The sequence below is a fragment of the Hemitrygon akajei genome, chromosome 7, assembly GCF_048418815.1.
Source record: "Hemitrygon akajei chromosome 7, sHemAka1.3, whole genome shotgun sequence".
NCBI classification, from domain to species: domain Eukaryota; kingdom Metazoa; phylum Chordata; class Chondrichthyes; order Myliobatiformes; family Dasyatidae; genus Hemitrygon; species Hemitrygon akajei.
In genome coordinates this window covers 11,834,268-11,856,392 of record NC_133130.1, presented here as the reverse complement: position 1 = coordinate 11,856,392, position 22,125 = coordinate 11,834,268, and the positions used below count along the sequence as shown (strand labels likewise).

The 22,125-nt window shown below is 45.5% G+C and overlaps 1 protein-coding gene across 3 annotated transcripts in view; it reads left to right on the top strand.

Moving 5' to 3' along the window:
- The first annotated feature begins 1,051 nt into the window (after positions 1 to 1,051).
- The window catches only part of LOC140729959 (T-cell-specific guanine nucleotide triphosphate-binding protein 2-like), a 35,902-nt gene continuing 14,828 nt past the window's right edge, over positions 1,052 to 22,125 (top strand). Inside the window, exons 1-2 of one of the 3 annotated variants that reach the window (XM_073050130.1) lie at positions 16,422 to 16,487; positions 18,723 to 18,852. The gene's annotated coding sequence lies outside the window, so the exon portion shown is untranslated. Of the gene's footprint in view, positions 1,138 to 16,414; positions 16,488 to 18,722; positions 18,853 to 22,125 lie in introns of those variants that run through there. The other 2 variants (XM_073050131.1, XM_073050129.1) reach the window with 2 other exon arrangements.

Here is a 22,125-nt window from a genome sequence, read left to right as displayed (position 1 = left end):
TAACATCTGCTGGACCTGAATTTGGGGAAGATACATGTAAATGCCATCAGGTCGACAGTACAAGATCATGCCTGAATTATAGAGAGTTTGTCTGCCTAACAAGGGGAAGGGGTTTGTTTTAGAAATGATAAAGGTATCAGTAACATCCATGTTATCTATTGTTAGCGAGGTAGGTGTGGAAAGGAGTTCCATCATCGGGACATCAGCTGTTCTGATGGTGCTGAATAGCTGTCCATTAGCTTGTACGTTCACGCGGGGGGGGGGGGGGGGTATACAGGAGTTAGGGGACAGAGTAGCGCCATCTCCATCAGCCAAGCCTCCTCACTATCTCCTATTTTTACAACCACTGTGGGCTCTTCTCTCATACTTCTGGATAGTCTGATAGCTGCTGCCTGCACCACCGGCACCCCTAAGGCTGAGGTGAGTAAAAGAGAAAGTTGACGACTGTCGGCCTTCTGAAGCCCGAGGAGTGGGACAGCAAGGGGGGACCCGACAGTTCCAACCCAGTGGCCTATTTTTCTACAATTTCGGCATGTCGTTGGGCAATCAGGGTCCAGTGCCCCTTCTCACCACAACTACAGCATTGGTCGCTTGGTGATGCAATAAGTGAGGCAAACCCAAGAACAGGAAACAGGCACGGAGATTGAGTTAGGATGCAGACGCGGGCGTGAGCTTTGAACAGCAAACAGGAGGGATCTTGAGTCCAAGGGTGGCTAGGGACAGGTAGGGGATGAAGCAACCCCAGCAAGTGGACTGTGGGAGGCTTTTCTGCAGGCACAAACAGAACAGGCAGAGATGACAGAACAAGTGCCAGGGTCCATGGAGGGCCACCAGAAATGTCTCTTCAGAAAGAACAGAGTTTGACCGATCTCGAGACGGCAGGTGAAACGAAAATTGTGCTCCCACTGGAGAACCTGAGATCGAACAGAGTCAGCTACAAAAAGGCGATTGGAGGGTCCATTGCCTGGGTCAGGTTGAGTCTGTTTGTCCTCTTTGACTATGGATTCGATCTCTCATTTGAGGGCAGCCACCACACAGGATGGTGGAAGGATGGTCTCGGGGTTGGGAAGGCTCTCCTTGGAGACTTATTGGCGGGGGAGAGCATCGGGCTTCCCGTTCTTGGAACCTGGATGATAGGTGAGTGTGAATCTGAAAGGGCCAAAAGATAATGCCCAATGGGCTTGGCGGGAATTCAGGCGTTTGGCGGTTTGGATGAATGCGAGGTTCTTATGGTCTGTCCAGACAATGAATGGATGTTCCGCTCCCTCCAGCCAGTGCCTCCACTCCTCCAAAGCGAGTTTGACGGCCAGTAAATCCAGATTCCCTACGTCGTGTTTCCATTCGGTGGGGGATAGATGGCAAGAAAAGAAAGCACAGGGATGGAGCTTTTGGTCTGGTCTGGAGCATTGGGAGAGGACCACTCCCACCTCAGAGTTGGAGGCGTCGACTTCCACAATGAATTGGCGAGAGGGGTCTGGTTGGACCAGAATGGGAGTCTCTTCAGTTCCGAGAAAGCAGTGTCAGCTTTGGGGTCCCAGTGAAAAGGGGTCTTAGGCGAGGTGAGTCGAGGAAGGGGTGCTACCACCCGGCTGTAATCCCTGATGAACCGACAATAGAAGTTTGCGAACGCCAGAAATCACTAGAGTTGCTTGAGTGTCTGGGTTTTGGCGACTCTGCCACCGCCCGGATCTTTTTGGGATCTGCCCTCACTTGCCTGCTCTCGATAATGTACACTAAGAAACTGACAGATGGAACATGAAACTCGCACTTCTCAGCCTTCATGGATAGTTTGTTCTCCCAAAGCCTCTGTAGAATCTGACGGACGTGGTGGGTGTGTTCCTGAAGACTGCGGGAGAAGATTAAGATGCTGTCCAAATAAACAAAAACAAAATGGTTAATTCAAGTACTTAAGGACATCATTTATCAGGGCTTGGAAGATGGCGGGGGCACTGGTGAGACCGAAAGGCATGACCAGATATTTGAAGTGACCAAGAGGGGCATTAAAAGCTGTTTTCCACTCATTTCCCTCCCTTATCCTGACCAGGTGGTAGGCACTCCACAGATCCAATTTAGAGGAAATGGTGACTCCGTGAAGGGGCTGGAAAGCAGAGTTGGTAAGGGGTAGTGGATACATATTCTTTATGGTGATGCCATTCAGGCCACGGTAGTCAATGCAGGGGCGCAGTGAGCCGTCTTTCTTCCCCACAAAGAAGAAACCTGCGCCTACAGGGGAAGATGAGGGTCGTATAATGCGAGAGAGTCATTTAGGTAAGCCTCCATTGCTTCCCTTTCTGACCGGGACAGGTTATACAGCTGACTGGTGGGAAGAGAGGCTCCGGGGAGAAGGTCAATTGCACAATCGTAAGGGTGATGTGGAGGCAGAGAAAGAGTCCTGGTTGTTTGCTAAACACTTCTCCCAGATCATGATACTCTGCTGGGAGTTTCAGAGGCAGACAAGGTTGTGGTGACATTCACAGGGGAAAGGGCCGATTGTAGACAAGTGGAGTGACAGAACGGACTCCAGCTGACTATCTTCCCAGTGGACCAGTCGATGTGGTGTTATGGTGTTATGTTATGGTGGCTTAACCAGGGGTAACCAAGAACTATCGGAGCTTGAGGAGAGGAAATTAAATTGAATTGTACCTGTTCCCTATGGTTCCTGGAAAGAAAGAGAAACAGGGTTGGTGTGCAATGTGTGACTTGGGCCAGCAGTCTGCCATCCAGTGCTTGGGACTTCCAAAGAGGTACTCAAACGCTCGCAAGGAATTCCGGCCTGGGAAGCCATGTTTTCATCCAAAAGTTTTCCTTCAGCGCCGGACTCCACTAGAGCTGACAGAGGCAGGGACTGTTGGTTGTAATGTAAAGTAGCTTGGATCTGCATCCGGGTTCGTGGGACAGAAGGGAATGTTGTCTGGCTCACCAGGGTCCCCGTTTCTACTGGTGAGCCTTCCCTTTTTGGCCGAAGAGGACAGGTAGCATGGAAGTGGCTGGACTGGGTGCAATATAGACACTCACCCGCTCTCAATCTCCGGAGACGTTCTGTGGGGGGAAAGCGGTTCCGTCCCAGCTGCTTGGGTTCCTCTCCCGGAGCAGTGGAAACGGCCAAGCTGGGAGCTACTGTAGGAGCAGGAGGAGTTCTGGCGGGTGGTGGAAATAAGTGCCATGGAGTAGCCAAAGGTGGTGGGCGAGCAATTCTTTCTCTATGGTGTTCTCGGGGCCGATTTTTCCAACCTGGTGGCTAGGGAGATCAAGGAGTCTAGGCTCTCAGTATTGTCTCTTGCTGCCAGATCATCTTTTACAATGTCACTGAGACCATTCCGAAATACCCCTTGGAGTGCCTCATCGTTCCACCCTGAGTTGGCCGCAAACATCCGGAATATTCGGCAAAACTGTGTGAGCCCTGACGGACAGTGAGTAGACGCTTAGCGGCATCTTTACCACGGATGGGGTGGTCAAAGATCTTTCTCATTTCTGCAATAAAAGTGGGGAAAGAAGAGCAGATATCCGGCTGATTATCCCAAACAGCTGTAGCCCACAGTAAGGCATTTCCCTGCAACAACCCCATGATATAATCTATCTTTGACTTATCCGTGGAGTACGTGGACGACTGCTGTTCGAACACCAAGGAGCATTACAGAAGGAAGGCCCGGCACTTCCCCAAATCCCCAGTGTAGTGTTCTGGTTCAGGTATGTGTGGCTCTCTTGGCGGGGGTGTTGCTGACATGTAGGCGGTTGCCACTGCAGGCTGTCCGGGCTGGTTAGACAGAGTTCCCGGAGTGTGTTGAATAAAGTGAGTGGATACATGGTTCACCTGGTCACCGATCTTCGTTAAGTCAGCAGACAGGGAACGGAGGTTCTCTTTGACCTCATGGAGGAGCTGGTTGTGTAGACCCAGAAGAGAACCCTGGTTGGCGAAGTCTTGTTGCAGGGTATTCGTGTCCACTGGATCCATTGTGGCCAGATCGTTCAGTTGCAATAAATGAGGCAAACCCAAGCGCAGGACACAGGCACGGAGATTAAGTTAGGATGCTGACGTGGGTGTGAGCATTGAACAGCAAACAGGAGGGATCTTGACACAGAGCCTTAACACAGAACATTGACACAGAGAGATGGAGTTTCATAGGTAAACCTCAAAACTGGAGTAAAACTTAGAACACAAGATCCTAAGAGGCCTGGAAATGTTAATTACCACACATGGAAAACCAACGATCTGGCAACTAGTGATTATAACGTCAGGGTTCCTGTGCTGCAGGTCCTGATGGAAACCAGGTGTGCCGTCATCAAAGAGAATTAGGAGCAAATGGTCCTAATTAATGGTTGGAAGCGTGGCACAATCAAAGGAAATTAGGAGAAGACAGGGAATTAACGATCAGGACAGTGACACTTGGTGGATCAGGATGATTTCTTCAGAACCCAGGATTCCCTCCCCTTCCCTGCCTTCATCACAAAGGTGGCACACTTTGCCTTGGAAGTACTGGCCTACTGGCATTTTCCCTCTCTCATCTGTTTTCTAAGGAAAGAATCCCTCCCGATCCATATTGTACAAAGCCATCATTGTTTCAATGGTTTTCTCGATTCACAGCAAGCAGGCAGCGGAGTAAGTCGACGCTTTTTGGGAGAAAATTCAGATAGATTTTTTAAACTACTTGGTATAAAAGAGGCACAACTGCACAGGTATGTGACCTCAGAGAGCAGAAGGCTTAAGAAGAACACTGCCATATCCAGTGGGCAGTGTTGGAGCGGGCAGCGGAGTGAGAGGAATCAGAGTGATAGGGCTTTGGCTCAACAGGCTTAGGTGGAAACAAGAAGAGGCTTCCTGCGACCGTTGAGTCTTATAGTAAAGGGGTAAGTTATAGGTTTATTTATTTAGTAATAACAGTAGCATTAGAGGTATGCATCTAGGATTAGTGTTGTGCTTGAAGTGCCAGATGTGGGGGCCCTGGGAGACTCCCAGCCTCCCCAAGGATTACAGCTGCACCAAGTGCATTGAGATGCGGCTCCTTAAGGACCGTGTTAGGGATATGGAGCTGCAACGTGATGGCCTTCAGCTAATTAGGGAAAGAGAAGAGGTAATTGATAATACCTACAGAGAGATAAGTGGACAACACCTCTGTGACAGTCCCCCTCAGGAATCGATATATAGTTTTAGATACTGTTGGAGAGGTTGACCAGACAGAGAAAGAGCACAACGAACGGGAGTCTGGCACTCTGTCCAGTGCCGTGATCAAGACAGCAAGGAGAAATGCAGTAGTTATAGGGGATTCCATAGTGAGGGGAACAGACAAGTGATTCTGCGAGCCGAACAAGGATACCTGGATGATGTGTTGCCTCCCTGGTGCCAGGATACGAGATATCTCAGGTCGGGTCCAGAGATTCTGAGGAGAGAGGTTGAGCAGCCAGAAGTCTTGGTACATGTTGGTATCGATTGCACAAACAGAAAAAGAGAGGAGGTCCTGAAGGAAGATTACTGGGAGCTAAGAAGAAAATTGAAAAGTCAGACTTCCAGAGTAATAATCTCAGGATTACTGCCTGAGCCACACACTAATAAAGGTAAGAATAGCAGAATTACACAGATGAATGTGTGGATAAGTAACTGGTGCAGGGGGCAGGGCTTCAAATTCTTGGATCATTGGGATTTATTTTGGGGGAGGTTTGACTTATACAAAAACGATGGGTTACACCTGAACTCAAAGGGTACTAATATCCTGGTGGGATTGTTTAATATATCTGTTAGTGAGGGTTTAAACTAAGTTGGCAGGGGGAAGAAAACCAGGGTGTTAGGGTCGAGGAAGAGGAAAATAGAAATAAGTCAAAGATACTGAGCAGCAAAGATGGCAAGAAGGACAGGCAGGTGAATAGACAGGAGAATCTGCTGTGCGATAGAAATATAGCAAAATCAGTAACAGATACTGATCTAAATGTACTGTACTTAAATGAACACAGCATTAGAAATAAAGTGGATGACCTTGTTATACAGCTACAGGTAAAAATATATGACATTTTGGCCATCACCGAGTCATGGTTAAATGATGGATGTGATTAGGAGCTGAATGTCCAAGGATACACAGTGTATAGGAAAGATAGGAAGGTAGGTAAAAGGAGTGGCGTGGCCCTAATGGTAAGCAACAATATCAAATCACTAGAAAGAGGGGACATAGGATCAGTAGAGGTAGAATCCTCCTTATGGGTCAAGTTAAGAAATGGCAAGGCTATAAAAACACTAATAGCAGTTCTATACAGACCTCCAAATAGCAGCCAAAATGTGGACTACAAGTTACAGCTGGAAATAGAAAAAGCATGTCAGAAGGAAAATGTCAACTTAATTATGGGAGATTTTAATATGAAAGTGGATTGGGAAAGTCAGGAAGGTACTGGATCTCAGGAGAGGGAGTTTGTAGAATGCCTACGGGATGGCTTTTTGGAGCAGCTTGTCCATAAATGCACCAGGGGATCAGCTGTTTTGGATTGGGCGCTGTGTAATGAACCTGAGGCGATTTGGGAGCTAGAGGTAATGGAACCCCTTGGAAGTAGTGATCATAATATGATTGAGTTCAGTTTCAAATTTGAAAAGGAGAAGCTGGTATCAAGTGTATCGATATTTCAGTGGAACAAAGGAAATTACAGTGGTATGAGAGAGGAACTGGGCCAAGCTCAAGTCAAGTCACTTTTATTGTCATATCAACCATAACTGCTATGTACAGTACATAGTAAAAACGAGACATCGTTTTTCAGGACCATAGTGTTACATGACACAGTACAAAAATTAGACTGAACTATGTAAAAAACACCACAGAGAAAAAAAAACTACACTAGACTGGAGACCTACCCAGGACTTCATAAAGTGCACAAAGCAGTGCAAGCATTACAATAAATAATAAACACGGCAATAGGGCAAGGTGTCAGTCCAGGCTCTGGGTATTGAGGAGTCTGATAGCTTGGGTGAAGAAACTGTTACATAGTATGTGAGTACTATGTGAGTAGCCAAATGCTTCGATGCCTTTTTCCAGGAGGGAGAAACGGAGAAAGGCAGGAGGGAGAAGAGTTTGTATGAGGGGTGCGTGGGGTCCTTCATAATGCTTTGCTTTGCAGATGCAGCGTGTAGTGTAAGTGTTCATGATGGCGGGAAGACAGACCCCGATGATCTTCTCAGCTGACCTCACTATCCGCTGTAGGGTCTTGCAATCCGTGATGGTGCAATTTCAGAACCAGGCAGTGATGCAGCTGCTCAGGATGCTCTCAATACAACCCCTGTAGAATGTGATGAGGATGGGGGGTGGGAGATGGACTTTCCTCAGCTTTCACAGAAAGTCGAGATGCGGCTGGGCTTTCTTTGCTATGGAGCTGATGTTGAGGAACCAAGTGAGATTCTCTGCCCGGTGAACACCAATAAATTTGGTGCTCTTAATGATCTCTACCGAGTAGCCATCGATGTTCAGCGGGGAGTGGTTGCTCCGTGCCCTCCTGAAGTCAGCAACCACCTCTTTTGTTTTGTTCACATTCAGAGACAGGTTGTTTGCTCTGCACCAGTCCGTTTGCCGCTGCACCTCCTCTCTGTAAGCTGACTCGTCGTTCTTGCTGATGAGACCCACCACAGTTGTGTCATCGGCGAACTTGATGATATGGTTCGAGGTATGTGTTGCAGCACAGTTGTGGGTCAGCAGAGTGAACAGCAGTGGACTGAGCACACAGCCCTGGGGGGCCCCTGTGCTCAGTGTGATGGTGTTGGAGATGCTGCTCCCGATCCAGACTGACTGAGGTCTCCCAGTCAGGAAGTCTAGGATTTAGTTGCAGAGAGAGGTGTTCAGGCCCAGTAGGCTCAGCTTTCCAATCAGTTTCTGAAGGATGATTATGTTGAATGCTGAACTGAAGTCTATGAACAGCATCCGAACATATGTGTCTTTCTTGCCCAGGTGGGTTAGGGCCAGGTGGAGGATGATGGCAATGGCGTCGTCTGTTGAGTAGTTGGGACGGCACGCAAACTGTAGGGGGTCCAATTAGGGGGGCAGCAGTGTCTTGATATGCCTCATGATGAGCCTCTCGAAACACTTCATGATGATGGATGTGAGTGCAACGGGTCGGTAGTCATTTAGGCAGGACACTGAAGACTTCTTCGTCACGGGGACGATGGTGGCCGCCTTGAAGCACGTTGGAATGGTGGCGCTGCTCAGGGAGATGTTGAAGATGTCAGTGAGAACATCTGCCAGCTGGTCTGCACATCCTTTGAGCACTCTACCAGGGATGTTGTCTGGTCCAGCAGCCTTCCGTGGGTTGACCCTGCACAGGGTTCTTCTCATGTTGGCCATGGTGAGACACAGCACCTGGTCATTTGTGTGTGTGTGGGGGGGGGGGGGTTGTATTTTCTCGCCGCCACATCATTTTCTGCCTCAAAACGGACGTAGAAGTTATTCAGCGCATCTGGGAGGGAGGCATAACTGGCACAGTCAGGTAATGTTGTCTTGTAATTTGTGATGTCCTGGATGCCCTTCCACGTGTGTCACGTGTCGCCGCTGTCCTGGAAGTGGCTGTGGTTTTGCTGGGCTTGTGCACACTTTGCCCCTCTGATGGCCCACGACAGTTTGGCCCTTGCTGTTGTTAGAGCTGCCTTGTCGTCTGCTCTGAAGGCGGAGTCATGGGTCCTCAGCAGCACATGCAACTCCGTGGTTATCCATGGCTTCTGGTGACATGGTAATATAGGGATAGCATTTTAATGTAAGAGTTGCACGGTAATGTAGGAGTGACATTGTAACACAGGAGTGGGGCGGGAACGTAGGTGGTGTCAGGGCAATGTAGGAGTGACACTGTAATGTAGAGGGAACATGCACAGTCCACGGTGACCATAGAGGTGTTCTGGGACCACAGTCCTCCGCGAGGCAATTATTGCCACCATTGACAGAGATGGAAACATTTTAGTTTAATGTTTATTGTGTACTTGTAGTGAAGTAATTGTGTTAGTCACTGTTTTGTATATATAGAGCTGATTTTGTAACAAAGGCATTTTGTATATATAAATATATATAGGAGTGATATGGTAATGCAGGGATGGCACTTTAATGTAGGAGTGGCATGGTGACATAGGTGCTGACTCTGTAATGTCGGAGTGTGGAGGAAAAGAGTTAATTAGCTACGTGACTGGGGACAATGGACACTGCAAAGCAAAGCCCATTGCGTGCAAATAAAAAACAGGAAGTGATAACTCTTGCGAGTTAAGATGAGTCCAATCTGCTGCAACCACAGAAACAGAAACTACCATGCTGAGTTCTGCAAGACAGTTCAACTTGTAACTGCTCCTTTCACTCCAAGATTTCTTTAGTGAATGGTAACATATTGTTTGAGTGTGGTAATGTTTCTATACAATGATTGAACTTATTATAATAAATCTGCGGTTACTATGTGAACTGTACAAAAGGATGCTATTATAACAGGAGATTAGAGTCAGTAGCTGGTGAAGTCTAGCCCTCTCTCTCCTTGGTACCAAGTAAAAATAATGGATCCAAAACGAGGCTCAGGAGTCGAGTATTCTTTTCACCTGACTAAGGTGAAATTTCCAAGAAAAGGAGTGACAGTACGTAGGGTTAGTTTGGTAATATAATTGTGGGACTGTAATGTAGAAGTGACACTGTAATGTACGGGTGACTTGGTAATGTTGGGGTGGCACTGTAATATAGGAGAACCACTGTAATGTAGGAATGACACTCTCAGTAGAAGTGAAACTGTATATAGGAGTGACTCGGTAATGTCGGGGTGACACTGTAATGTAGGAGTTACACTGTGATGTAGAAGTGCCACTACAATGCAGAAGTGACATGGTAATATAGGGATAGCATTTTAATGTTAGAGTTGCACGATAATGTAGGAGTGATACTGTATCATAGGGGTGACATTGCATTGTGAGAGTGACATTGTAACACAGGAGTGGGGCGGTAACGTTGGTGGTGACAGGGTAATGTAGGAGTGACACTGTAATGTAGAGGGAACATGCACAGTCCACGGTGACCATAGAGGTGTTCTGGGACCACAGTTCTCCGCGAGGCAATTATTGCCACCATTGACAGAGATGGAAACATTTTAGTTTAATGTTTATTGTGTATATGTAGTGAAGTAATTGTGTTAGTCACTGTTTTGTATATATAGAACTGATTTTGTAACAAAGATATTTTATATATATAGAAATACGTAGGAGTGATATAGTAATACAGGGATGGCACTTTAATGTAGGAGTTGGTGGTGACAGAAGTGCTGACTCTGTATTGTCGGAGTGTGGAGGAAAAGGGTTAATTAGCTACGTGACTAGGGACAATGAATACTGCAAGGCAAAGTCCCTTGTGTGCAAATAGAAAACAGGAGGTGATAACTCTTGCGAGATAAGGTATGGGTGATCTGCTGCGACCAGAGAAATGGAAACTACCATGCTGAGCTCTGCAAGACAGTTGAACTTGTAACTGCTCCTTTCACTCCAAGATTTTTTTAGTGAATGGTAACATATTGTTAGGGCATGGTAATGTTTCTACACAATGATTGGATATATTATAATAAATCTGCTGTTACTATACAGAACTGTATATAAAGACGCTAGTGTTACAGGAGAGTAGAGTCTGGAGCTCGTGGAGACTAGCCCTCTTTCTCCTTGGTACCAAGTAAAATGAAGGACCTGAAACGAGGCTCAGGAGTCGAGTATTCTTTTCACCTAAGGTCAAGTTTTCAAAACAAGGATAGTGAGAGTAGGAATGAGGTGGAGGATAAATGCGTGACTGAGGGATTGTGGCAGGGGGCAGGGAATTCAAGTTTCTGGATCATTGGGACCTACAGGAGAGACTTTAAATTAGAATGGTTGGGTGGTGGGAATCAGTTTGAAGAGACTAGGGGAGAAGAGGTTAGGTCACAAATAGAGAAAGCTAGTAGACAGTGTGTGAGGGAGGATAGACATGTATTTCACCTGACCAAGGTCAAATTATCAAGTCAAGGACAGTGAGAGTAGGAATGAGTTGGAAGATAAATTCGTGGCTGAGTAATTGGAGCAGGGGGTGGTGATTCAAGTTTCTCGATCATTGGGACCTCTTTTGGGGCAGGTGTGACCTGTACAAAAAAGACGGGTTATACGTGAATCCTAGGGGGACCAATATCCTCGCGGGGAGATTTGCTAATGCTACTGGGGAGACTTTAAACTAGAATGGTTGGGGGGTTGGAATCAATTTGAAGAGACTAGGGGAGAGGAGGTTAGGTCACAAATAGAGAAAGCTAGTAGACAGTGTGTGAGGGAGGATAGACATGTATTTCACCTGACCAAGGTCAAATTATCAAGTCAAGGACAGTGAGAGTAGGAATGAGTTGGAAGATAAATTCGTGGCTGAGTAATTGGAGCAGGGGGTGGTGATTCAAGTTTCTCGATCATTGGGACCTCTTTTGGGGCAGGTGTGACCTGTACAAAAAAGACGGGTTATACGTGAATCCTAGGGGGACCAATATCCTGGCGGGGAGATTTGCTAATGCTACTGGGGAGACTTTAAACTAGAATGGTTGGGGGGTTGGAATCAATTTGAAGAGACTAGGGGAGAGGAGGTTAGTTCACAAATAGAGAAAGCTAGTAGACAGTGTATGAGGGAGGACAGGCAAGTAATAGAGAGGAGGAGTGCTCAGACCGAAGATGTAAGGGAGAAGGAAGAAAAATATAATAAAGTTGATTGCTTTGTTATGGATAAACAGAAAGGAAGAGGTGGAGAGATTCTTAAATGCATCTATTTTAATGCTAGGAGCATTGTAAGAAAGGTGGATGAGTTTAGAGCATGGATTGATACCTGAAAATATGATGTTGTAGCTATTAGTGAAACATGGTTGCAGGAGGGGTATGATTGGCAACTAAATATTCCTGGATTTCGTTGCTTCAGGTGTGATAGAATCAGAGGGGCAAGAGGAGGAGGTGTTGCATTGCTTGTCCGAGAAAATATTACAGCGATGCTTTGGCAGGATAGATTAGAGCGCTCATCTAGGTAGGCTATTTGGGTGGAATACGTGTCGTAACACTTATAGGGGTGTATTATAGACCACCTAATGGGGAGAGAGAATTGGAGGAGCAAATTTGCAAGGAGTTAGCAGATATTTGTAGTAAGCACAAGGTTGTGATTGTGGGAGATTCTAATTTTCCACACACAGACTGAAAAGCCCATTCTGTTTATGGGCTGGATGGTTTGGAGTTTGTAAAATGTGTGCAGGATACTTTTTTGCAGCAATACACAGAGGTACCAACTAGAGAAGGGGCAGTGTTGGATCTCCTGTTCGGGAATGAGAATGGTCAGGTGATGGACATATGTGTTGGGGAGCACTTCAGGTCCAGTGATCACAATACCATTAGATTCAATATAATTATGGAGAAGGATAGGAGTGGATCCAGGGTTGAGATTTTTGTTTGGAGAAGGGCTAACTTTGAGGAGAAGCGAAAGGATTTAGAAGGAGTAGATTGGGACAATTTGTTTTATGGTAAGGATGTAATAGAGAAACGGAGGTCATTTAAAGGTGACGTTTTGAGGGTACAGAATCTTTATGTTCCAGTTAGGTTGAAAGGAAAGGTCAAAAGTTTGAGAGCACCATGGTTCTCAAGGGATATTGAAAAACTTGGTTCGGAAAAAGAGGGAGATCTATAATAAATATAGGCAGCATGGAGTAAATGAGGTGCTTGAGGAATATAAAGAATGTAAAAAGAATCTTAAGAAAGAAATTAGAAAAGCTAAAAAGATATGGGGTTGCTTTGGCAAGTAAGGTGAAAATAAATCCGAATGGTTTCTACAGTTATATTAATAGCAAAAGGATAGTGAGGGATAAAATTGGTCCCTTAGAGAATCAGAGTGGACAGCTATGTGTGGAGCCAAAAGAGCTGGGGGAGAGTTTGAACAATTTTTTTTCTTCAGTATTCACTAAAGAGAAGGATATTGAATTGTGTAAGTTAAGGGAAACAAGTAAGCAAGTTATGGAAACTATGATGATTAAAGAGGAGGAAGTACTGGCACCTTGATAGGAAAATAAAAGTGCATCATTCTCAGGGTCCTGACAGGATATTCCCCAGGACCTTGAGGGAAGTTGGTGTAGAAATAGCAGGGGCTCTGACAGAAATATTTCAAATGTCATCAGAAACGGGGATGGTGCCAGAGGATTGGCGTATTGCTCATGTGGTTCCATTGTTTAAAAAGGATTCTAAGAGTAAACCTAGCAATTATACGCCTGTCAGTTTGACGTCAGTGGTGAGTAAATTAATGGAAAGTATTCTTAGAGATGGTATATATAATTATCTGGAGTGGAGGATGCTATCACGTATTTGCTGCACAAATCACTCTCTCACCTAGATGGGGTCAGTTGTGCTGTGAGGATTACATTCCTTGACTTCTCTAGTGCCTTTAACACCATCCAGCCCAAGATCTTAAGGCACAAACTAACGGAGATGGGAGTAGACTCTCACATGGTGGATTGGATAGTGGACTACTTGACAGATAGACCTCAGTATGTGCGGTTGGGAGACTGTAGGTCTGACACGGTGGTCAGCAGCACAGGAGCGCCGCAGGGAACCGTACTCTCTCCGGTCCTGTTCACCCTGTACACATCAGACTTCCAATATAACTCGGAGTCCTGCCATGTGCAGAAGTTCGCTGATGACACGGCCATAGTGGGGTGTGTCAGGAATGGACAGGAGGAGGAGTATAGGAAACTGATACAGGACTTTGTGATATGGTGCAACTCAAACTACCTGCGTCTCAATATCACCAAGACCAAGGAGATGGTGGTGGACTTTAGGAGATCTAGGCCTCATATGGAGCCAGTGATCATTAATGGAGAATGTGTGGAGCAGGTTAAGACCTACAAGTATCTGGGAGTACAGTTAGACGAGAAGCTAGACTGGACTGTCAACACAGATGCCTTGTGCAGGAAGGCACAGAGTCGACTGTACTTCCTTAGAAGGTTGGCGTCATTCAATGTCTGTAGTGAGATGCTGAAGATGTTCTATAGGTCAGTTGTGGAGAGCGCCCTCTTCTTTGTGGTGGCGTGTTGGGGAGGAAGCATTAAGAAGAGGGACGCCTCACGTCTTAATAAGCTGGTAAGGAAGGCGGGCTGTGTCGTGGGCAAAGTACTGGAGAGTTTAACATCGGTAGCTGAGCGAAGGGCGCTGAGTAGGCTACGGTCAATTATGGAAAACTCTGAACATCCTCTACATAGCACCATCCAGAGACAGAGAAGCAGTTTCAGCGACAGGTTACTATCGATGCAGTGCTCCTCAGACAGGATGAAGAGGTCAATACTCCCCAATGCCATTAGGCTTTACAATTCAACCGCCAGGACTTAAGAACTTTTTAAAAGCTATTATTAATGCTTTTTGAGATAGTGATTTAGATGCATATCATTTTTTTACTGAGTTAAGTATTGTATGTAATTAGTTTTGCTACAACAAGTGTATGGGACATTGGAAAAAAAGTTGAATTTCCCCATGGGGATGAATAAAGTATCTATCTATCTATCTATCTATCTATCTATCTATCTATCTATCTATCTATCTATCTATCTATCTATCTATCTATCTATCTATCTATCTGATTAAGAATAGTCAGCATTGATTTGTGATTGGAAGTTTATGGTTGACAAACCTTATTGAATTTTTTGAAGAGGTTACGAGGAAAGTTGACGAGGGTAAAGCAGTGGATGTTGTCTATATGGACTTCAGTAAGGCCTTTGACAAGGTTCCTCACGGAAGGTCAGTTAGGAAGGTTCAATCATTAGGTATTAATATTGAAGTAGTAAAATGGATTCAACAGTGGCTAGATGGGAAATTCCAGAGAGTAGTGGTGGATAACTGTTTGTCAGTTTGGAGGCCGGTGACTAGTGGTGTGCCTCAGGGTGCTGTATTGGGTCCAATATTGTTTGTCATATACATTAATGATCCGGATGAAGGCGTGGTAAATTGGATTAGTAAGTATGCAGATAGGTGGGTAGGTGGCGTTTTGGATAATGAAATAGGTTTTCAAAGCTTGCAGAGAGATTTAGGCCAGTTAGAAGAGTGGGCTGAACGATGGCAGATGGAGTTTAATGCTGATAAATGTGAGGTGCTACATTTTGGTAGGAATAATTCAAATAGGACATACATTGTAAATGGTAGGGCGTTGAAGAATGCAGTAGAACAGAGTGATCTAGGAATAATGGTGCATAGTTCCCTGAAGGTGGAATCTCATGTGGATAGGGTGGTGAAGAAAGGTTTTGGTATGCTGGCCTTTATAAATCAGAGCATTGAGTACAGGAGTTGGGATGTAATGTTAAAATTGTACAAGGCACTGGTAAGGCCGAATTTGGAATATTGTGTACAGTTCTGGTCACCGAATTATAGGAAAGATATCAGAAGAGATTTTCTAGAATGTTACCTTGGTTTCAGCACCTAAGTTACAGGGAAAGGTTGAACAAGTTAGGTCTTTATTCTTTGGAGTGTAGAAGGTTGAGGGGGGACTTGATAGAGGTATTTAAAATAATGAGGGGGATAGATCGAGTTGACGTGGATAGGCTTTTTACCCTTGAGAGTACGAGAGATGGAAACAAAAGGACATGATTTGAGAGTTAAGGGGCAAAAGTTTAAGGGTAGCATGAGGGGGAATTTCTTCACTCAGAGAGTGGTAGCTGTGTGGAATGAGCTTCCAGTAGAAGTGGTAAAGGCAGGTTCGGTATTGTGATTTAAAGTAAAATTGGATAGGTATATGGACAGGAAAGGAATGGAGTGTTATGGGCAGAGTGCGGGCCACTGGGACTACGTTAGTTTAAGCGTCGGCAGGGACTAGAAGGGCCGAGACGGCCTGTTTCCGTGCTGTAATTGTTATATGGTTATATGGAGAGACACTGTAACGTAGGGTTAGCTCAGTAATGTAAGAGTGGGACTGTAATGTAGAAGTGACATGGCATTTTGATGTAGGAAGTGAAAAAAATCAGTCACTACACCGCGTCCCCACGGGACACCGCAGTCAACCAAAAACGGCTCTCACACAGTCACTTTTTGCTCCTGTCTGTCGGCTAACTTTCTGCACATGCTAGTGTGTTTCCTGCAAAGCCATGAACTCTTATAGTGTTTAGTAGCCTCATGTGCGCCACCATGTCAAGGGATTTCTAAAAATCCAAATAAACAACATCTGCTGTCTCCTTTGTCTATTCTGCCTGTTAGTTCTTCCAGTTGCCGGTTCTGTTGTTCCCCTTTGTTTGCCTCTAAGGTTGCTACAGTGCAGCTGTTCCCTTCCTTACTCTGAAGGTTAGAGCCACGATCTGAGATGTATTTCAAGTTAGACCAGACAGTAGGTGAACTGTCCATTGGGGCTAATATGCAACGAAATGTTTGTGGATTACTGGGCGTGTCCTAAAATAACCCATATAAATTTCAGCGAGTGTCCAGAGTTAGTTTCATTCCGGATTGAGAGCGGTGAACAACGCTCCTGCTTCATTCTCTGTCCAACAGTGACACTTCAGGAAACTCCTCCCAGGTAAATTCTTTATATCTGCACCAATTTCAGAACACTTTACCGAGTCGTCCCAAAATTTGTCCAAGGCTTCACACTGCCGTGATATATCTGACCGACGCCGGGCACCGTCTCATTCAGATGGATCGTCTCTTGAGGACGACATAGCCAAGACCTTGAGCTTTCTGATAGCCCGGTCTGTCTGTTCGTTTGTTGGTCCTGCACTTGTTCATCTCCCCCACCTTCTTCTGCTCCCCCAATGGCCTGGACTTCTTTCGATGCTGAAATAATGATCTAGTGAAACAATTCAGTGAACGGATCTTTCAGGGTCTCCGCTCCCAATTCCAGATGCAATGTGTGTGGGGATTAAGGGATTTCCACCTAGAAACTGGGATGTCGCTGCATCAAGAACCAAATTCTCGAGTGTAAGCTAATGCAGTTTTGGGAAAAAATTGTTCTTCCAAAGGGGGTTCACGGACTTTAGAAAGGGGACCCACGAACACGTCTCTCACTGTATAGTGTCGCCACTGTGGATCTCTCCCAGTGCCGGAAGCTCCCCTGTCGGCTCTGTTCTTTTTTCCTTTGATTCCGACCCACTGAGTTAATTTTACTTTGCGCTGTGCAGCCGCGGTCTGCCTCCCTCTGTTGGGCGGAGCCCCGAACTGAGATCTATTTCAAATTAGACTGGGCAGCGCGAGAATGGTCATTACTCAGTCTGGGAACGTGCTGTTTAACCAAGGAGTTGTTTTTCCTTGGAGTTCACCTGAGATTAACGGTAAAGTGGTCGGTCTGTGCGGATGAATTTGAGGGTATTTCAGTTGCAGTGTGACAGCGCCCATCACGCACTGGTGTGCTTTGGGGTAATTCAACTGTTATTCGGAGAGTGTGTAGAATTAGTTTCGTTTTGGGTTAGGATCACTGCAACAATTCAGCACATACCACCTTTTGTTTGTACTAGATTTTGAGCGACTTTCTGACAAGCGCCAAACGTTGTCCGACATTTTCAAGCTGACGAGCTATCTGCGACCAATCCTGTGGACCTCTAATTGCCCTATGCCTTCCACTACAGAACCCTGTCAAAGGCTGGAGATCCATCAGTCCCCATTCTACCCAGTTTGGAAGATCTTTGTAGCTTCTGTCCTTCTCCCCTGATATTGCTCACCACTTGGATTGGTGAAATCATGACCGTTCTTCTCGCCGTTCCACCCCTCCGGCATGGTCTGCGCTCCCAGTGAACGTGTTGGCGCTACTGGGTCACACGATCAGGTGACTTGTCTGGGTGATAAGTTTGAGAGGAGGGGGCTACGTGAGTCACAGCGCCCAGCAACCAGGGACATGACATGAGATAATTTCTCTCTTACCACACCACACTTGCAGTATTGTGTTCAGTTTCGGTCGCCTCATTATCGGATGGATGCGTAAGGTTTTGAGAGGGTGCGGGGTAAAAATACCAGGATTCTCCCTCGACATGCCCTGCGAGAAAAGTTTGAGCAAGATAGGGTTGTTTTTCTTTGGAGCGAGGGAGGATGAGAAGAGATTTGACAGAGTTGCGTAAGATGAAAAAATACACAGATGTTGCGGACAGCTGGCATTGTTTGCCCGGTGTGACAATGGCTAATCGGAGAAGGAATAGTTTTAAAGTCATTGGAGAAAAGTATTGGTTTGGGGGAACGGTATGTACAGTTGGCTTTTACACAGAGTGATGGGTACATGGGACGCACTGCCGGGGTTGGTGGGTGGGTGGGAGGGATGCTGCCTTACGCAGATATTTCAGGGACATTTAAGAAACCGTAGATGGGGATATTGATGAAGACAATATAGTGCGCCATCTTGGGGAGGGTTAGATTGGTCTTAGTATCGGTGTTACTTCGGCTAAAGGATGGGCGTAGCAACGGGGACAAGAGTCTGCAATGTTTTAAGTTCTATGTTTATTCAGAGGGTGCCCATAATTAATTTCGTTCTGTATTGGGAGCACTAAGCGACATTCTAAACCATTCTGTAAACAGGCGTGATACAGCAGGGAAATTGAACTCTATACAGGTACAATGTTTATATCTTTACGAGTTTCCGATCACGTTACCGAGTATTTCCAATCTTTGTCTGGGTTTGATACTGACGAGATTTCTGTCACCAGCCGTATAGACCCCCGAATGTAGTAACCGTGATACTGCAGGGAAACTGAACACTGCCGAGGTAAATTGTTGATATTTGCGATAGTTTCGTAGTGATTGACTGAATATTAACAAATTTTGTCCTAAGATTCGAACTGACAGGACACCCCCTCGACCAACCCCGTAGACCTCCCCTCCTGTAGCAGCAATACAATCAAAATGCTGGAAGGACTCAGAAGTTTTGGCTTCGGAGGGAAATGAGCAGTTGACTTTTCAAGGTGAGGCCCTTCATCGGCAGTGGAAAGGACTGAGGCAGAAGCCAGGGTAACATGTTGGAGGAGGGTGAGGAGTACAAGCTGGCAGGTGATGCAGGTGAAGGAAAGGTGGTTGGGAGGGAATGGTAAAAGGACGTAATCATGTAAGAGGCAAGGGGCTAATAGACTGAACGAGCCAGGATTCCGTTAGGAGAGGACGGTGAAGCGTTTAATGAAGGGAAGGACGTGGTGAACATAAGGAGCGCGATGATCTGGTTGTGAGGGTGGGAAGGGAGTGAGAAGGATTAAGGGGACGGTGGCATCGAGCGGAGAGAAAAGAAGAGGACACAGTGACTGAGGTTAACTTAAAGAAATTGGTGTCAATGACAGCAGGTTGGGGACTACTGAGACGGAATATGACTTTGCTCCACCAACCTGTGTTTGGCTCATCATGGCAGTAGAGGAAGCTGTGGATAGGTATAGCAGTGTGCGAATGTGATTTTGGATTGAAATGCTATGCCACCGCGAGATCTTATCTTGTTTGTTGCAGTAGACAAGAGTGTAGGTGTTCTCAGTGCCAATCGCAGTCTGTGTCACTACCAGCTCATCACCTCGGTGTGACTCATCGTGTGCTTCCCGGGATCCTGCTGCACCCATTGTTGCATTTTAGTGATCTAGAGGGTAATGTGGTAACCAGTTCAGCAGATTTGTGGATGACATCAAGACTGGGAGCGTAGTTGACAGGCAGAAAAGATATCAAAGCTTGCAGCGAGATTTCGACCAGCTGGAAAAATTGGGTAGGATGTTGGAAGATGGAAGCTGAGCCAGACAAGTGTGAGGTGTTGCACGTTGGGAGGACAAACTAGGGTAGGAATAGAACATGAATTGCATCCATAATACCTTGAAAGTGGTATCACACATAGATAACATCCGAAAGAGAACTTTTCGCACATTGGTCTCCATTCATCAAAGCTATGAGTGCAGAGGTTAGGATGTTGTTTTGACGTTGAAGGTTAGAAGCCTGATTCAGAGTATTAGTCCAGTTCTGGTCATCTACTTACAGGAAGGACATCAGTAAGATCAAAAGAGTGCCGAGAAATTTTACAATGATTTTGTCAGGACTTCAGGAGCTGGTTTACAGGCAGAGTTGAAAAGGTTAGGAATTTATTGCCTGGAGTGCAGCAGACTGAAGGATGATCCAACAGAATTAGGAAGGGCGAATGCTTATTTGATTTGTCCCCTTGGGTTGGGTGAGACTGGAATTAGAGGTCATAGGTTCAGATGAAATGCAAAATATTTTAAGGGAATCTGAGAAGAAACTTCTTCACTCAGAGTGGTGAGATTGTGAACAGAGCTGTCAGTGGAATATTGAATCTGGGATCAAGATGTTGGAGTCATTTGTTAAGAGTGAGGTGATGAGGTACTTGGTGACACAGGACAAGATGGTACTGTCACCAGGTTCGGATACGGCCCAAGTGTGGAGTGAGAGACACTGAAGCAGATCGATAGTTCACAAACTTTAATGTGAACAGTGTCAAAGGTAAAATAAAACAATAAACTCTTGATCAAACAGGTCGTTAACTAAAGCTGTCAAAGGGAAAATGAAGCCTACACTGCGGCTGAGAAGAACAACTAAATATTGAAAGAATACCGCTAGTCTTCAGAGTCAGTTGACTTGACAGTCCAATTTCTCAGGCAAGGCCAAATGCAAACAGGCAGCGAAGCGTTACTGTGCTGTGTCCAAGTCTTGACAATCACTATGATGACAAGTATGGAGTTAAACATTCAAATGTCTGTAGTGAGATGCTGAAGATGTTCTATAGGTCAGTTGTGGAGAGCGCCCTCTTCTTTGTGGTGGCATGTTGGGGAGGAAGCATTAAGAAGAGGGACGCCTCACGTCTTAATAAGCTGGTAAGGAAGGCGGGCTGTGTCGTGGGCAAAGTGCTGGAGAGTTTAACATCAGTAGCTGAGCGAAGGGCGCTGAGTAGGCTACGGTCAATTATGGATAACTCTGAACATCCTCTACATAGCACCATCCAGAGACAGAGAAGCAGTTTCAGCGACAGATTACTATCGATGCAATGCTCCTCAGACAGGATGAAGAGGTCAATACTCCCCAATGCCATTAGGCTTTACAATTCTACCGCCAGGACTTAAGAACTTTTTAAAAGCTATTATTAATGCTTTTTGAGATAGTGATTTAGATGCATATCATATTTTTTACTGAGTTAAGTATTGTATGTAATTAGTTTAGCTACAACAAGTGTATGGGACATTGGAAAAAAGTTGAATTTCCCCATGGGGATGAATAAAGTATCTATCTATCTAAGCGCAATTGCCGTATCTTCTGCGCTGCTGAATCTGTGATTGCGACAAGTACAAATCCAGCATGGTTTCCTTCAGGGAAAATCCTGCCTGACGAACCTGTTGGAATTCTTTGAGGAGATTACAAATATGATAGATAAAGGGGATGTAGTGAATGTTGTATATTTCGACTTTCAGAAGGCCTTGGACAAGGTGCCACACATGAGGTTGCTTACCAAGTTAACAGCCCATGATATTACAGGAAAGTTACTAACGTGGTTAGAGCATTGGCTGATTGGTAGGAGACAGTGTGTGGGATTAACAGAATGCTTTTCTGGTTGGCTGCCAGTGACTAGTGGTGTTCCACCGGGTCAGTGATGGGACTACTTCTTTTTATGCTGTATATCAATGATATAGGTGATGGAATAGATAGCTTTGTTGCCATGTTTGCAGATGTTACCAAGAATGGTGGAGGGGCGGGTGGTATTGAAGAAATAGCTAGGATGCAGATGGATTTATACAGATTAGAAGAATGGGCAAGAAAGTAACAAATGAAATACAATGCTGGAAATGCATGGTCATGCACTTTGGTAGTAGAAATAAATGTGCCGACTACTTTCTAAACAGGGAGAAAATTCAGGAATTTGAGATGCAGAGGGACTTGGCAGTCCATGTGCAGAACACCCTGAAGCTTAACTTGTAGGTTGAGTCACTGGTGACTCAATGTTAACACTATTTCAAGAGTTCTAGAATATAAGAGAAAGGATGTGATGCTGAGGTTTCAAAAGGCACTGGTGAAGGTTCACCTTTTGTACTGTGAACACGTCTGGGCACCTTATCTTTGGAAAGATGTGCTGGATGATTCCAGAAATGAAAGGATTATCACACGAGGAACATTTGATTACTCTGGGTCTGTACTCGCTAGAATTCAGAAAGATGAGGGCAGATCTCATTGAAACCTTTCAAATGTTGAAAGGCCTGGACAGGGTAGAT